This window comes from Canis lupus, chromosome 9 (assembly GCF_048164855.1).
Source record: "Canis lupus baileyi chromosome 9, mCanLup2.hap1, whole genome shotgun sequence".
NCBI classification, from domain to species: Eukaryota; Metazoa; Chordata; class Mammalia; order Carnivora; family Canidae; genus Canis; species Canis lupus.
The window spans coordinates 1,394,900-1,413,700 of record NC_132846.1 but is presented as its reverse complement, the minus strand read 5'-3'; positions in this window follow the sequence as shown (position 1 = coordinate 1,413,700).

Below are 18,801 nucleotides of genomic sequence, written 5' to 3'. Positions count from 1 at the left end.
AACAAACACAGAAGAAAGAGAAATCTCCCATGTAGAAGAATTTCAAACAATTTGTGCAGACATTCCACCCTCAAGTTGATGAGCATAGATTCCCACTCTTATGTGTGGAATATACATAGTAACTTCCTTCTACAAAATATATTATGAAAAAGTTATAATAATAATAATAATATAATAATAATAAAGAATCACTTTACTATGGAGAAAGCTGACAAACACTATCTCAGCAAGATGATCAGATAGATACCAAGACTGAAATATCATGTTGATAGTATCTATCCTTTATATGATATAATAAAAATGGCAGTATATCTCTGTATATAATCCACAATCGCAGTTCAATCATGAGATAAACAACAGACATGTCCCACCTGAGGGAAATTTTACAAAATACTCTACTTCTCAAAGTGTTCCAGTTCAACAACAACAAGGAAAGGCTGAAAAATTGTCACAATCCAGAGGAGCCTAAGAAAACATGAGGACAAGTGTAATGTGATGTGAGGGATGGTAACTTAGCAAAAACTAAGGACATCTGAATAAAGTATGGTCTTTGGTTAATGCGAATATTTTAATATTGATTCATTAGCTAATATTTGTACCGTACTAATATAAGATATTGATAATTGGAGAAATTGAGTGCAAGCCCATGAGAATTCTCTGTACTATCTTTTCAATTTCCCTATAAATCTTTGGTTTTTTTTCTAATCAGTAAGATTTATTTTGAAAATTGACTTAAATGAATCAGGCTCCAAGTATGAAGACATTTTAAGAATAGTTTAATTTTTGCCTTATTCTTAAAGAGTTCCTTCGATGGGAACAAAGTAAGAATTTTATATCAGAAGGAAAGAAAAACACTTATGAACACCTCCTCAACCTGAAAAGCAGGAAAGGATATTAAATAGCAAAAATCAGATAAAAATACTTCTTTTATAGTAGACACCATATTGCAAGTGCATTTAAAATTAGCAATGCATGACATTTATTTCCTGGACGTTTGTCTTCCAAAGAGTTCACAGTGCTTCAGTGTCAGTTAAGAAATGATTCATGTGAAATTTTTATTAAACCAAATTTACTGGGAAATTACTGTCCAGATAATACTTTATTTTGATTTTATTGAGTTCCTTCCTAATCACTGAGCCTTTTAGTTAGAGCTTTCAACTATAGCAAATGCCTTAGAAGGCCAATTTTTAAGTTGCTATTATAATACCCTAATGGAATCACGTATCGTTTTCCTTCGCTCAGATATGGCACACAGTAGGCACCTGATAAAATACTGAATGAGTGAATGGATAAAATTGCTTTTTATCATTTCATTCAGCAATTTCATTCTTATCTTTGTCCATTTCATGTTCTAATGTTTATCAACATCAACTCAAGAAGGTTAGGGATCCATTAATTTATTAAGTATTTGGTGCATAGCTACTATGTGCAAGGTGCTAGGAATACCAAGTTAACCAGACATAGATGCAGTCCCTAGCTCCCTCCAGGCCATGCTGGTGGGAGAGACGGATACTAACCAAAAAGTGACCGAAAGACAACTAAACAAGATTATAGTAGCCAATATAAAGGTAAATATACAGCTTACTACAAGTACATATATAAGAAGGCTTAGTCTAACTGGGGCCTCAGAGAAGATGACCAGAAGAAGCAACATTTATATTAAGACTTAGAGAAAGGAGAAGGTAAGTGGTGGAAGGAGAATATTATGAGGAAAAGGAAGGTTTCTGCCTCTGAATTGTAGGGCTCTGGGCAAGTCCCTTGAGCTTAGGCTCTGAACCTACTTCTTTCTCTGCAAAACTGTGACAGTAGTAATGCCTGTGCCATAGAGCTCTAATGAATAAAGAGTTGGACTTTGTTTGTACAATATCTAGGACGTTAGTAAGTACTTAATATTTTCTGGTGGCCATAACAGCCTGGAGCCAGGCTTCCTGAGTTCGAATCCACTTAACTAGCTAGGTCAAACGACCTTGGACAAGATGTTTTCTTCCTATCTATCCTTTAGTTGGCCCATCAAGATAACATTATCTGCCCATAGGGTTGTTGGAGGATCCCATGAGTTCTTTTATGTGAAGCATGACACAATTCTTGGCACATAATATGTGCCATATGAATGTTAACTTGTATTAGCAATAAAGAAATCCTACAACAGTCTAATGAGGTGTTTAGAAATTATTTTATAGCTTTTAAGGGAATTGAAATTCAAAAAGAACCTAAGTGCCTGTCCGTGTTTACGTAGCTAACCAGTTCATTATCTGAAACCCAAACTCACAATTTCTGATTTTAACCTCACTCCAAGAGGCCTCCGCAAGCCCAAGAAAAAATTGCCTTCCTGGGATCTCAAGGAAGAATCCTTAACATAATAATATGACCATTGGTAATAATGTCTCTTGGTTCTTTCCAAATCCATAAAGATGCTTTTCCTGATGAGTGACTGAGCTGTGAAGAGATGAGAAACCCTCATCCCTCTGAATTACTTGTGTCAGAATATTTTAACCATAGTACTACGGATAGTAAATTATACTTATTAACAGGAAATATGTCTCAGATTGGAATCTGAACAATCAGATGGGCAGAGAAAAACCGCTTTGACTTGCTCTTCATCTTTTAAAGACAAAGGAGAGCTTTTCTAGGTACAAAGTCAGTTGTCAAAAAAGCCTTAAGGAATAAGAATCTGCAGCATCTGATCCGGCTTCACAGCCCGGATGCCCGCGCTCCAGGTCTTCCTGATCCCAAATCCCTGGACCTGTCCCCCAACACACGCTGCCACCAGAGGTCATTTGCAATTGCTCTCTTAGGAGCTCCAGGGAAGGGGGAAGGAGCTAGATAGGAAGACGGGACTCGTGGAGGCCAAGAAAATTAAGGCCATTCCACTTTTAGTCTAGTGTTAGCACAAGTCCAGCCATCCCATGCCCCTGCAAAGAAGAGCTGAAATTTCCATTACTTCAGTTACAGGAAAAAACAAAAGTTTACAGCTTAATGTCTTTGAAAGCCCCACATTAGCATAAGAACTGAGCCCAGGCCTAGGGCGGGAAGCCCCTATTAGAAGGAGAACAGAGCTCAATGCCCTTGAAGGCCCCATATCAAAATGTAAACAGAACTTGAGAAATTGCTCCAGCCCTTCTGGAGGTCCCCGAGACCAGCCCTTAAAACTAAGCTAAAACCCACCTCGGGGTCCAAGTCCCTGCTCCGCTGTGTCGAGTGTCCTTGGACGCAAGCTCGAGCTTGAAAAAAAACCCTCGTGCGTTTGCATCGGTGTCAGCTTCTCGGTGGTTTCTCGGATTTGCAATCTTGGGCACAACAGTCTGAGATAAAAAAAACCAAACGAAAGAAACTCGGACGCAGGCAGAGTGAACGCAGGGTTCTGAGAGAAGCGGCGGAGACCCGGGGGCTTGGGGGCTCTTCTGTGGAGGCCATCCACCTCATTACCCACCTCCACACCATCCACCTACATCATCATCCCCCATGGGATCGCCCCCATACCATCCCCCCTACACCATCCCCCTGACACCCCCACACATTCCCTACCCACACTATAAACACACACCACCACTCCTACACTATCCCCCACACTCCACCACCATCATACCTCTGCCCCCACACCATTGGCCCCCAGCAAGGACCCAGGGCAGCAGTCCCCTGTGGGACATGCTCAGCCTCCCCGGGGTTCTCTGGACAGCCTGCTCCCATCAGAAGCCCTGGTGTCCCATAGAGTACCCAGGGGTTGCAGGGAAGAGGGAATGCCGGGAGCCCCCTACAGGGTGGATGCAGGTAGGTGGAGCACGGTATGCACTGTGCCCTGCCTCCTCCCACTGTCCCTCCTGGAGGGCGGCACACCCTGCACAGGACACCAGCCCCTAACCCAGAGGGACCTGGGCTGGCCTGGCCCCGGGCTCTGTGGGGCTGGGGTGATTTGAGCCCCCACCAGGCCCAACAGAAAGACTAATGGGATCCACCCCCCATGGCCCTGGCCAGGCCTGGATTCTGGCCCTGGGCTGAGCGAGCCCTCTCACAGCTTCATGTGGCCTCCTGGGCCCTGGGTGTGCCCCACAGATCCGGGTCGCTGACCGAGGGCAGCCCTGGGGATCCCGGGACACCCTAGGGTGGGGAGATCAGGGGTAGGCCGGTGGGCCCAACCAACACCCACAGCAGGAGGAAGTCTCCTCCAGGTGCTGGGGCCCCAGGGGGCCCGAGGCCGGAGTCTGGCTGCCCTGCGGGGACCCAGCGCAGGAGCCCATGAGCTGCAGGTCCAGGTCAGCTCTGCTGTCCTCAGAACCGCCTCTCTGGCTGAAACCTCAGGACACATGCCCCCCACAAGAAGTCCACACATGCTCCCAGGTGGGGGACTCCAGCCCCCGCCCCCCCACCCCCTGTGATCTTTGCCCTCCCCTAAAGGACAGAAAGATCTCCCTCCCCAGGGGAAGGCACGCAGTCTTGGCTCTGAGCCGTTTGCTGTAGAAAGTCAAGAAAGTGTTGTGGTGCGAAAATGCACAGCCAGCCCATTTCTGTGTCTCCAGGAACTCTGTGCACGGGGCGTGGAGAGATCCCCAGAGAGGAGGAGGGGGCACCACCCAGGCCCCAACCAGCCCCTGCAGGGGCGCCGCCAGGCACACACACAGCTGACGTCCCCAGGTGCCTTCCAGGGGCGGCCAGACACCAGGGTCAGGACCCCACGGACTTTGCTGGGACTCAGCCTGTGCCCCGCGGGCCAGGAGGGGCTGGGACAGAGTGACAGTCAGGGAGCCTCAGGTCACCAGGGTCTGTGCAAAGCGACCTAGGAGGTCTGTGCTCCCTCTGTCCTGGGGGCCTGGGCTGGCCGGGTTCTGGGGCACTTCCTCCCCTCCCCGCATCCCCGTGCCTGTGTGCCTCGGGCACAGAGGGCCTGTGGGGCGGTCAGTGTGGCCCTGGAAGGGAGGTCAGGGCAGCAGGCCCTGGTCTTGTGCCCAAGATTGCAAATCCGAGAAACCACCAAGGAGCCGACACCGATGCAAACACACGAGGGTTTATTTACAAGCTCCAGCATGGGTCCAAATATACCCGACACTGCGGAGCAGGGACTTGGACCCCGAGACTAAGAGGCATAGCAGCTTTATAGGGGCCAGTGGCCTATGGGATACACAGAAAGTTGCTCAGACATGTCGGTCCACACGCAGGTGGCCGATTGAATTACATCTTACCCTATAGTATCCATTTGAGCTGGCCTATTACTTTGGTCAGAATTGGCGCGCAGTTTTGGCGGGCACAAAGCAGGGTTACATTGTTCTGAGCCGATTTCCGATTAGGGTGTGCCCAGCGGCTGGACTAGGGTGGGGCAGCGCCTTAAGCAATAAGCAGGTTATGTGGGGGTCATACAGGAGGTGGCAGGTGTAGCACAAAATGGAATCAGTCCTCCTCTGCTTGTCCAGGGGTAGGGGATTTTTGTTAAATTTCCTGGGTCCCACATTCCCCCCGTTTTGAGAGGATCCTATGCAGGATCCAATCAAGGGTCCAGGTTGCTCTTAGAGTGAGCCAGGTGGAATGATTAAACCAGGATTTTAACCAACCTTGTTGCTGTTCTCGCTGCCATTTATATTCCAGCGAAGAAGGAGCATTCTACATTTAAGGCAGCACATAACGCCCCCCCCCCACACACACACCCTTTGTTGTAAGAATACTAAGTCTAATCCCTTTCTATTTTGAAGGACAACCTCAGACTAGGGAGTCTTGGAGGTGCGAAATTAGTGAGAACGGTGCAGTCTTAGCTTTAGGGGATTGTCCTTGTCCGGTTGGCTTTTCCATTCTGGAACAAAGTTCTTGAGAACGCTGTGTGGGTCAGCTGGCTGGACGTGGGTGTAGTGGACCCAGGGAGTAATCCTGTCGACCTTGAGAGCGGTGGTAGTGGTCAGGATCACGGTGTAAGGTCCCTTCCAGCGAGGTTGTAGTGTCCGGTGTTGGTATCTCCACACGTACACACGTACACCCAGTCACCTGGCCGATATCAATGGGGGTCTGGGGGTGGCCCAGTCATAGAGGGCCTTCAGCTTAGGCCACACCTGCTCATGGGTTCATGACATTTGGAGGGAGAAAAGAAGTTGGCGATCATCAAATTCAGCAAGCACCTCAAGTTTTAAAATGGGGATAACAGGTGGTGGAAGACCGAACATGATCTCGTAGGGAGTCAGTCCCATCTTATATGGGGAGTTCCTCACCCTATATAGGGCGAAAGGGAGGAGAGTCACTCAGTCCCCGCCAGTCTCCAGGGCTAATTTAGTTAAGGTCTCCTTTAATGTTCTGTTCATCCTCTCTACCTGTCCTGAGCTCTGGGGCCTATATGCACAATCTAATTTCCAATCTGCCCCAAGTACTAGTGCCACTCCCTGTGTTACCTTAGAGAAGAATCCTGGGCCCTTGTCTGACCCAATCTTAACAGGAAAACCATACCTCGGTAAGATGTCTTCCAGCAGTTTCTTGGTCACGGTCTGTGCCATTTCAGGTTTGGTGGGAAATGCCTCTGTCCATCCTGAAAAAGTATCTACAAACACTAATAAATACCTGTATCCGTATTTTCCAGGTTTTACCTCAGTGAAGTCCACTTCCCAGTAGGCTCCTGGGCGGTCCCCCCGGAGCCAGGTGCCTGTTGGGCGGTGGCATTAGTTAACTGGCATGAGTGGCAGCTTGCCACCATCTGCTCGATCTTTGCTCGAGAGTCTTTAATAGTGATCTTTGCATGTCGTATGAGGTCTTCCATCTTCCTTGTTCCCGTGTGAGTACTCCGATGCGTTTTGGATAGGACTCGCCGTCCCAGTTCCTCTGGCAAGATGATGCTGGAGTCTGTGGCCCTCCACCAGCCACACAATCACTGGGTCATAGGCAAGTGTTTGATCCAGTGTAAGTCAGCATCACTATAGTTGGGGGTGTCCGGCAGGGTCCGCTTCCCCGGATCAGGTAGCGTGGTTGCTAAGACCTGGGTCACCAAAAGGGACACCTTCTTTGCTTTTAAATCGGCTAGCCGGTTTCCCCTGGCTACTGGTGTGTCTGCCTTTTGGTGCCCCGGACAGTGGATGATGGCTAGGGCCTTGGGCAGCCAGAGGGCCCTCAGGAGTTCAAGAATCTCCGTTTTGTTTTTAACAGTCTTTGCCTCTGCTGTCAGAAGCTCTCTCTCTCTCTGTAAAGGGCTCCGTGGATGCGAGCGGTGGCAAAGGCGTACCTGCTGTCGGTGTAGATGTTTATTCGTTTACCTTCCCCCATGGTCAGCGCCTTGGCCAGTGGGATCAGTTCTGCCCATTGAGCCAACATTCAGGCTGTCAATGGCTCCGCCCAGATGATCTCCATCTCCGTGGTTATGGTATGGCTGCCCCCGCAAATCGGACTCCTTCTCGGACAAAACTGCTGCCGTCCGTGTACCAGGTGGCATCGGCGTTCGGCAGTGGCTGGTCCTGGAGATCAGCGCTGATTCCGTACACATGTGCCCAAATTTCTTGATAGTCGTGCAGAGGGGGGTCCCATTCTGGGTTAGGGAGTAGCGTTGCCAGATTCAATGTTGGTGGCTTAAATAAAATTCTGGTGGGGTTTAGCAGTAGGCTCTGATAATGGGTCAGATGGGCATTGCTGATCCAGCTGTCTGGGGGCTGTTTGAGTACCCCTTTAATAGCGTGTGGGGTGGTAACATGCAGTTCTTCCGGACCTTTTCTATTATAGACTCGTTCTGCTATTATCACTAAGTCCTGCAAGCTCTTCTCTCCCAGTCTCTCTACTCTTTGCAATTTCTTTTTAATGTTCAGAGCGGCCTGGTTAACAAAAGCCATGATAATTGCGGCCTTTGTTTCCGGGGCTTCTGGGTTCATAGGGGTGTACTGCCTAAAAGCCTCTATTGCTCCCTCTAAGAAGGCTGCTGGACTCTCATCCTTACCCTGTCTCACATCATAGCCCTAGGCCAGATTGGTAGTCTTGCACGCGGCAGCCTGGAGACCTGCCATTAGAGTCTGGCGGTGGACCCGGAGTCTCTCCTTACCTTCAGGCGAGTTGTGTGCTTTGGGGAGCAAAAACGGGTTTTAGCCAAGGAGGGGAATTCTCAATCATGTCCTGACAGGCCAGGATGTTGGGCATCTGGTCAGGGTGGCCATCTGGTTTGTCCCTGAAGTTCACGGCCTTAAGCTGTAAGATAATAGGTAGGTGAAAATTTCCTTCTCGGGGCCATCCCACGTCAAATGTTGGCCATTCTGATATGCAATAAATTTGGAATCTTTCTCTCTGTATGTCTATGCTCAGAATAAGAGCTCTTTCCCTAACATCCGAGAAGTGGGAGAGCATAAGAGACAAGGGTATGGTTTGCATCTGCCCCATTATGTCCCCCGTCCACACCAAGGCACAGATATGACAGTTCACAAATAACACAGTCAAACACACAGTTAACAAGAACACAGTAACACAGACCAGCACACAAACAGGTAACACAGACCAGCAAGCAAACAGGTAAGAAGAACACAGTAACAGACAAACGTTCTAGTGCGGCTGCGGAGACAAGACAGAAAGTAATCCGAAGGGCTGGCACCAAGCCCTCCTTACAGATGAGGACCCCCGTCCTCCTTACAGATGAGGACCTCCGTCCTCCATACAGAGGAGGACCCCCGTCCTCCTTACGGATGAGGACCCCGTCCTCCATATGGATGAGGACCCCCGTCCTCCTTACAGATGAGGACCCCCGTCATCCATACAGATGAGGACCCCATCCTCCTTACATATGAGGACGCTCATCCTCCATACAGATGAGGACCTCCATCCTCCTTACAGATAGGACCTCCACCCTCCAGGCAGGGGCAAGGGACGTCTCCTCAAGACCCCCGGTTGATGGCCCACCAGCGCATCCGCCTAAGCCAATGCCGACCTAATACAGATTAAATTCCTACAGGTTAGAGCTCTTAGAGAATATGCGCGCAAAAGGTGGAAAAAAGTTGAGTGCACTCACCACGCGTAAAATCCTCCGGATAAGGTCCTGGAGGTCTCTCAGATCCCGGACGAGCCCCCAAATGTTGTGGCCAAGATTGTGAATCCTAGAAACCACCGAGAAGCCGACACCGATGCAAACACAAGGGGGTTTATTCACAAGCTGGAGCGTGGGTCTAAGTATACCTGACACAGCGGAGCAGGGACTTGGACCCCGAGACTAAGAGGCATAGCAGCTTTATAGGGGCCAGTGGCCCATGGGATATGCAGAAAGTTGCACAGTCATGTCGGTCTACACGCAGGTGGCCGATTGAATTACATCTTACCCTATAGTATCCATTTGAGCTGGCCTATTACTTTGGTCAGAATTGGCGCACAGTTTTGGCGGGCACAAAGCAGGGTTACATTGTTATGGGCCGATTTCTGAGTAGCGTGTGCCCAAAAGCTTGACTAGGGTGGGGCAGCATCTTAAGCAATAAGCAGGTTATGTAGGGGTCATACAGGAGGTGACAGGTGTAGCACAAAATGAAATCAGTCCTGCTCTGCTTCTCCAGGAGTAGGGGATTTTGTTAAATTTCCTGGGTCCCGGGATCCGTGGGTGGTGCAGTGGTTTAGCGCCTGCCTTTGGCCAGGGGCGCGATCCTGGAGACCTGGGATCGAATCCCACATCAGGCTCCCGGTGCATGGAGCCTGCTTCTCCCTCTGCCTATGTCTCTGCCTCTCTATCTCTCTCTCGCTGTGTGACTATCATAAATAAATAAAATTTCCTGGGTCTCACACTGACTGCATGTACACTTCACTTCTAACAGGCCTAGGTTTGATGCGGGACAGAAGTTGTGTGAGAGGCAATTGGAAGGTGCAGGCCAGGAGACAAGTGTCTTGAAACTCAATCCAGCGACTACCGAGGAATTCCTCTCATACATTGCTACTACTTCCATACAAGAGAAGCTAGTTGAACGCAGTGTCCAGGGGATCTTGATTCTGAGAGGTGAGACCCCACGCAGTCCCTCACAGTTCCACACTGACTGCAGATAGAGTTTCGAACATCCTCACTAGAGATGTATGCCAGAAGCTCATGGGACGCAGGGGGCAAGTCGAAGGCTTCAATGGTTGTGTCTCCAGGTGCAGTAGAGTTATTCATGAACCTCCTGACTTTCGGCTTCGAGGCATGCTTCCTTTTGAGAGCTGAATTCAAGACAGGACCCTCCCGCATCCTGCCGGCCTGTAGACATAGCTGCTAACATCCTTATATTAGGTGCTGGGAGAGGTTGTGAGAAATGCATGTGGAAGCATGAGGCCTGTACTCACGTGTATCTGAGTTCAATACAACGATTGCCAACGTCCTTGTTCAATTAGAGTGTAGCTTGGGTATACCTTGCCTCGATAACTGTCTATCAGACATCGGCCTGCAAAGCATACACACTTCTGAGAGTTGAGCTTTTGGCCTGTACTTCCCACATCCTGCCTGCAGATACACTTTGCTGCTAACAGGCCTAGGCTCGATGCGTGACTGAAGTGTTGTGAGAGGTAAGTGGAAAGTCCCGGCACTCAAGACTAGTGCCTCCAAGCTCAATCCAGCGATTTCCTAGTAATTCCTGTAGTAGATAGGTGCTACATACTAAGTTTCATACGTGAGAAGCTAGCTGAACCCTGAGTCCAAATGCATCTCTCTCCCGAGAGTTGAGCTCACACCCAGTCCCTCACAGTTCCACACTGCCTGTAGAATGAGTTTTGAACATCTTCACCAGAGACATTTGTCAGAAGCTTGTGAGACACAAGTGGAATCATGCAGGCCTGGAAGGTGTCTCCAGGTGCAGTAGAGTGGTATTCTTTGAACCTCCTGAGTTAGAAGACTGCTATGGTCTCACGGCTATTAGAACGCAGCTAGTTGAAAGCTGGCTTCTAGGCATGCTCTCTTGTGAGAGCTGAGCTCAGGACAGGACCCTCCCGCATCCTGCCTGCCCATTGTCATAGCTGCTAACATCCTTAAGTGAGGTGCTGGGAGATGTTGGAGAAATGCGAGTGGAAGTGTCAGGACTGTACTCACGTGTATCTGAGCTCAATATAGCGATTGCGAAAGTCCTTGTTCAATTAGAGTGTAGCTTGGATATACCTCGCCTCGATAAGTGTCTAGCAACGTTGGCTTGCAAAGCATACACACTTCTGAGATTTGAGCTTATGGCCTGTACCTCCCCCATCTGACTGCCTGTGCGTTCCGCTTCCACAGCTTTTCATTGTATGCGGGAGAGTAGCGGAGTGAGAACCAAGTCACTGCCTTGTCAATTTGGCTCCCAGCGGACAGCTGCCTGCAAGGCATGCACACACCTTTGGATTGAGCTTAGGACTTGAACCTCCCACATGCTGACCGCCTTTACGCTTAGCTTCCAAAGGATTTTGTTCGATACGGGACGCAAGTTTTGCGAGAGGCAAATGTGTGTTAGTTCAATCCAGCAACTTCTGAGGAATTCCTCCCTCAGATGGGAGCTACATACTAACTTCCAAACCTGAGTAGCTAGCTGAAAGCTGTCTCTCTGGGGAACTTCCCTCTCAGAGTTGAGCTGAAACGTGGTCCTTCCCAGTTCCACACTGCCTGCAGATACAGTTACGAACATCCTCACTAGACATGTTTGTCAGAAGCTCATGGAACGCAAGGGGCAAGCTGCAGGCTTCAAGGTTGTGTCTCCAGGTGCAGTAAAGCGGTATTCATGGAACATCCTGAATTACAATGCTGCCACGTTCTGATGGCCATCAGAACGCAGTTAGTAGAAAGCTGGCTTCGAGGCAGGTCTCCTTTTGAAAGCTGAGCTCAGGGCAGGACCCTCCTGCATCCTGCCTGCCCATAGTCGTAGCTGCTAACGTCCTTATCTTAGGTGCTGGGAGAGGTTGGAGAAATGCAAGTGGAAGTGTCAGGATGGTACTCACGTGTATCTGAGTTCAATACAGTGATTGCCAACGTCCTTGTTCAATTAGAGTGTAGTTCGGGTATACCTCACCTCGATAAGTGTCTAGCAGACATCGGCCTGCAAAGCATACACACTTCTGAGATTTGAGCTTATGGCCTGTACCTCCCCCACCTTGACTGCCTGTATGTTCCACTTCCACAGCATTTCGTTGTATGCAGGACAGTAGCGGAGTGAAAACCAAGTGTCTGCCTTGTCAATTTCGCACCTAGCGGACACCTGCCTGCAAGGCATGCACACTCCTTTGGATTGAGTTTATGGCTTGTACCTCCCACATGCTGACCACCTGTACGCTTCACTTCCAAAGGATTTTGTTTGATATGGGACACAAGTTTTGCGAGAGGCATGTGTCTCCTCGTTCAATCCAGCGACTTCTGAGGAATTCCTCCCTCAGATGGGAGCTACGTACTAACTTCCAAACCTGAGTACCTAGCTGAAAGCTCTCTCTCTGGGGGATTTCCTTCTTTTTTTTTTTTTTTTTTTTTTTTCTGGGGAATTTCCTTCTGCAAGATGAGCTGACACGCGGTCCTTCCCAGTTCCACACTGCCTGCAGATGCTGTTACGAACATCCTCACTAGACATGTTTGTCAGAAGCTCATGGGACGCAAGGGCCAGCTGCAGGCTTCAATGGTTGTGACTCCAGGTGCAGTAGAGCGGTATTCATGGAATGTCCCACCTTACAATGCTGCTACATTCTCACGGCCATCAGAATGAGCTAGTGGAAAGCTGGCTTCTAGGCATGCTTCCTTGTGAGAGCTGAGCTCAGGGCAGGACCCTCCCACATCCTGCCTGCCCGTAGACGTAACTGCTAATATCCTTATGTTAGGTGCTGGGAGAGGGCGGTGAAATGCATGTGGAAGTGTTAGGCCTGTACTCACGTGTATCTGAGTTCAATACAATGATTGCCAACATCCTTGTTCAATTAGAGTGTAGCTAGTTTCTAACTCCCATGTACGAGTGGGTAGCAGACATTTGCCTCCCAGTTGTACACACTTTTGAGAGTTGAGCTTATGGCCTGTACTTCCCACATGCTGCCTGCAGGTACACTTCGCTGCTAATAGGCCTAGGCTCGATGAGTGATGGAAGTGTTGTGAGAGGTAAGTGGAAAATCCCAGCATACAAGAGTAGTGCCTCCAAGCTCAATCCAGCGATTTCCTAGTAATTCCTGTAGTAGACAGGTGCTACATACTAAGTTCCATACGTGAGAAGGTAGCTGAACTCTGAGTCCAAAAGCATCTCTCTCCCGAGAGTTGAGCTCACACCTAGTCCCTCACAGTTCCACTCTGCCTGCAGAATGAGTTTTGAACATCTTCACCAGAGACGTTTGTCAGAAGCTTGTGAGATGCAAGTGGAATCATGCAGGCCTGGAAGGTGTCTCCAGGTGCAGTAGAGTGGTATTCTTCGAACCTCCTGAGTTAGAAGACTGCTATGGTCTCACGGCCATTAGAACGCAGCTAGTTGAAAGCTGGCTTCTAGGCATGGTCTCTTGTGAGAGCTGAGCTCAGGGCAGAACCCTCCCCCATCCTGCCTACCCATAGTCATAGCTGCTAACTTCCTTACATTAGGTGCTAAAAGAGGTTGGAGAAATGCGAGTGGAAGTGTCAGGACTGTACACGTGTATCTGAGTTCAATATAGTGATTGCCAACATCCTTGTTCAATTAGAGTGTAGCTCGGGTATACCTCATCTCGATAAGTGTCTAGCAGTCATGGCCTGCAAAGCATACACACTTCTGAGAGTTGAGCTTATGGCCTGTACCTCCCCCATCCTGACTGCCTGTACGTTCCGCTTCCACAGCATTTCATTGTATGCGCGAGTGTGGCGGAGTGAGAACCAAGTCTCTGCCTTGTCAATTTGGCTCCCAGCGGACAGCTGCCTCCAAGGCATGCACACTCCTTTGGTTTGAGCTTAGGACTTGAACATCCCACATGCAGACCTTCTGTAAGCTTCGCTTCAAAGGATTTCGTTCGATAGGGGCGCAAGTTTTCCGAGAGGCAAATGTGTCTCCGGGCCTCCTCTCCGGGTCTCTGTGGTCTGACAACTTGGTGGCAGCGAGTGGTCTGTGTGGTGTCTGGGGATGGGATGTGGCGCTGATTGTCAGGTGCACATCTGCCTGGGAGATGCACCTGCGGGGATCAGTGACGGGGTGGGCGTCAGCACCTCTGGCCTCCATCGGGCAGTGCTGTGCTGCTCCCTGAGACTCGGGTCTGATGGGGGGGAGGCGGGTGGGGACGCTGGTCCTCTGGCTCTAGGACTGAGGATTCTACCCCCCAGTCTGCAGGCCCACCACAGAAGAGCCGCCAAGCCCCCGGTTCCCTGCTGCTTCTCTCAGAACCCTGCTTTCACTCTGCCCGCGTCTGAGTTTCTTTTGGTTTTGTTTTTTATCTCAGACTGTTGTGCCCAAGATTGCGAATATGAGAAACCACCAAGAAGCCGATTCCGATGCAAACACATGAGGGATTATTTACAAGCTCGATCTTGTTTCCAAGTATACCCGACATTGCAGATCAGGGACTTGGACCCGAGGTAGGTTTTAGCTTAGTTTTAAGGGCTGGTCTTGGGGACCCCAAGAAGGGCTGGAGCAATTCATCAAGTTCTGTTTACATTTTGATATGGGGCCTTCAAGGGCATTGAGCCCTGTTCTCATTCTAATAAGGGCTTCCTGCCCTTGGCCTGGGCTCAGTTTTGATTCAATTGTGGGGCTTTCTAGGACATTAAGCTGTAAACAGCAAAGGTTCCACACATGGAAGGGGGACATTACACTGTCCCTATTTGCTGAAGACGCGGTACTAGAAACAGGAAACCCAAGAGCCTCCACCAAAACCTGTTAGAACTAAGGAGTGAGTTCAGTAAAGTAACGGGACACAAACTGACCCTACAAAGCAGAGTAGCCTTGCTGTGTCCCGACAATGAGCACTCAGGAAGGAAATGAAGGAGTGACTGACTTCATTCTTCTCAGGAGCATCAAGGAGAATAAATAATGAGACTGAACCAAAGGAGCACAAGTCTTGTGCACTGAGCCATACCAGGCTCTGGGAGGCCGTCCTGGGCTCGTGGGGTGGGAGCCTCATCTTGTGAAAATGTCCGCAGTTCCTGAAGCCACCCTCAGTTTCATGTCATTCCTATCAAAATCATGGTGGCAGATCTTAGAAATAGGAAAAAAAAACAAAACCCATAAATCCAACCCCCACAACAAATGACCCTGGACAGCAAATCAGTATTGGAGAAGCATGACAGAGTGGGACGCAGCACTTTCCTATTTCAAAAGATGTCACAGAGACACAGGATAAAGCAGTGTGGTTCTCGGGCCCCCGGCTGGCTCTGTCGGTTAAGCATCCGACTCCTGACCTCATCTCCAGTCCTGATCTCAGGGGTCGTGAGTTCTAGGCCTGTGTTGGGCCATGGACGAGGCGTGGAGCCTACTTAGACAAACCAGACCCACGGGGGCTGGTCCCGGCATAAGCTGAATGAGCAAAACAGAGAGTCCAGAAGGAAATGTGCTCTGATAGAACTGATTTTTTTTAACTTAATTTAAACCCAATTAATTAACGTATAGCATATTATACTTTCAGAGGAAGAATTCAGGGATTCACCAGTTGGAGATAACAGCAGTGCTCGTGACATCACGTGACCTCCTTCATGCCGGTACCCTGTTATCCGCCCCCTCCAGCGACCCTCAGTTTGTTTCCTATCATTAAGAGTCTGTATTTCCTGCATCTGTTTTCATCTTATTTGTTTTTCCTTCCCTTTACAGTTGTTCATCTGCTTTGCTTCTTTAATTCCACCTATGAATGAAACCACACCTCATTCTCTTTCCCGACTGACTTACTTCACTTAACATGATCCCTTTAGTTCTATCCACATCATTGCAAATGGCAAGATTTCCTTCTCTTTGATAGCTGAGTTCCATTCCTCTCTCTATGACCATCATCTATCTCCCATCCTCTTTATCCATCATCTGGCAGAGGACACCGAGGCTCCTCCCACAATGTGGCTACTGTGGACCCGGCTGCTGTGGACATTGGGGTGCAGGTGTCCCAAGTCTCATTGCATCTGTATCTTCGGAGTGAGCTCCAGGCCGTTCACCTGCTGGTCGCAGGGCAGCTCTATTTGTAACTTCCTGAGGAGCCTCCACACTGTTTCCAGGGCGGCTGCACCAACCCGCGGTCCCGCCCACAGTGGAAGAGGGTTGAGTGAGTTTTGCAGGACGTGGTAAAAGTCTGGTCCACATTTCATTTCACGTCCTGTGGGCTCCAATTCCTTGTCCTTAAGTATTTCTGGGAAAGCCGGGTGTGGGCTCCTTTTCAGTGAGATGTTTCCAAACCTAACAGGCCCCAGATGAAGCCTGAAAGGAGGCAGGTGCAGCCCAGAGAGCACCCGCTGCCTCCTGCACAGTCTCCTGTAGCGCCTGAGCATCCCGCAGGGGGCGCCTGAGCCCAGGCCCCTCCCATGGGGCACGCATGTGCAGTAGGCCTCCTCTGCCTGCACTAACAGGAGCCAGCCTGTGCTGGGGAGGCCTGCGGAAGACATGAGGACGCGTCTATGTTGATGAGCTGCAGCCTCCTCAGGACCCGCGGGGAGTCTTCAGGGGGAAATTGGGCCACATTCATGCTGACAGGAACCCCGGTCTCCTCAGGACCCGCGATGAGGCTTTAGGAATATGTGGGCCCACATCCACCCTGACAGGAGCCCCTGGGCCGCCTCAGGACCCTCAGGGAGGCTTCTGGAAGATTTGGGCCCACATTCACGCTGACAGGAGCCCTGAGCACCTCAGGACCCGCAGGGAGGTTTCAGGAAATTGTGGGCCCGCATCCACGCTGAGAGGTGCCCCTGAGCAGCCTCACGACCCGCGGGGAGGCTTCAGGAAGAAATGGGCCTGCATCCACACTGACAGGAGTCCCTGAGCTGCCTCAGGACCTGTGGGGAGGCTTCAGGAAGATGTGGCGACGCGTTCACTCTGGCAGGAGCTCCCGGGTCCCTCAGGACATAAGTTGAGGCTTCTGGAAGCTGGGGGCAGCATTCATGGTTACAGGAGCCCCGGCCTCCTCAGAACCCTCGGCGACACTTCGGGAGGATTTGGGGCCACATGGGCACAACAGGACGCTGACTTCCTCAGGACCCCTGGTGTAGACTTGGGGAAATATGTGGATGCGTCCATGTGGACAGAAGACCCCAGCTTTGTCAGGGCCTGTGGTGAGGCCTAAGAAAAATGTGGGTGCCGCATCCACAGTGACAGGAGTCTCCAGCCTCCTCAGGACCCACTGTGAAGTTTTGGGAAGATTTGAGGACACGTCCATGCTGACAGGAGCCCCCAGCCTCCTCAGGTCTTATGGTGAGGCTTGAGGAAAATGTGGGGCCACGTCAATGCTGACAGGAACCCTGTCTTCCTCAGGACCTGCACTTTGGCTTCGGGACATAAGGGGCTGCGTGTATGCTGACAGGAGCCCACAGCCTCCTCAGAACCCGCGGAGAGTTTTCTGGGGGACGTGGGGCCATGTCCAGGGTGACAGGAGCCCCCGGCCTCCTGAGGACCTGCTGTGAGGCTTCCAGAGGATGTGAGGCATAGTCCACAGTGACAGGAGACCCAGCGTCCTCAGGACCCGCTGACTATGACTCAGGAACACGTGGGGCCACGTCGCACTCACAGGAGCCTGGCTTCCTCAGGATCCCTTGGAGGAATCTGCAGGAGCTGTTGGGGGCCACTTCCACATCAGAAGGGACTCCTCAGAACCACAGGGTAAGTGAAAGGGTAGAATGAATGGTAGGGTGAGGGGAGGGGAGGAAGTTGGTGGTTAGCCTTAGGTTAGATGTTAGGGGTTAGTGATTATGCTTATGGTTACGAATTAGAGGTTAGGTGAGGCATAAGGGTTAAGAGTTAGGATGGGGGTTAGGGTAAGGGACAGGATTTAGTGTTAGGGTTAGGGTTTAGGCTCTAGGGATTAGGGCAGGAGGTTAGAGGTTGGGGTTAGGGTTATGGTTAGAGTTAGGGTTGGGCTTAGGTTTGCAGTTAGGGTTAAGGGTTAGGGTGTGAGTTATGGTTAGGGGTTAGAGTTAGGGGTTAGAGTTAAGGGTTACAGTTAAACTTAGGGCTAGGTTTAGGGTTAGAGCGAGGGTTAGGATTAGGATAGGGATTAGGGCTAGGGTTAGGGTTAGTGTTTGGTTACGGGTTAGGGTTAGGGTCAGGTCAGGGTCAGGGTACGGTTTTGGAAAAGGGTTAGATATAGGGTTAGGGAGTGGGTTAGGGGTTGGTTTTAGGGTACGGGTTAGGGTACAGTTGTGGTATGAGATAGGATTAGTATTAGAGGGTTAGGGTTTGGGTACAGGTTAAGGTTAAGAATAGGATTTGAATACCTTATTTTAAGGTTAGGGTTAGAGGTTAGGGTTCGGGTTAGATTTAAGGTAGGGGTCAGGGTTAAGGAAACCTAAGTTTAGGTGAACCTACATTTAGGAGTTAGGGTGAGGGTTGGCAGAAAGGTTCAGTGAATGTGTTTTGGTCTTGGGGTTTGTGTTTGTTTTTCGATTAGTGATGGGTCTTGTTTAAGGGCTAGGTTAACATTAGGATTAAGTGTAGGGTTAGGGTTATGTCTGTGTATGGTTAGAGTTTGGGTCTGGCATGTGCCTGCACTGGGACTCCTAGCATCTTGGGCCGTTTAGTTTTATGCACTCTATTTAGGTTTTGGGTTCAAAGATAGCCTGACTCCACCAAGTCAGTGGCCTCCCCAGAGAATCAAAATCCAGCCTTCTGATGGGGTCAGAATAGACATAGCAGGCTTCTCCCGAGCTGAGCTAAGGAGGGGATTTGTGGCTCTAAAGACTCTTTATTTGGATTTTCAGTTGCCTTTCTGATTTTATCTCTAGTGCGTACATGTTTCATCAATACTACCTATTATTTTTTTTTACTTTTTTTTAAATATTTTTTTTCA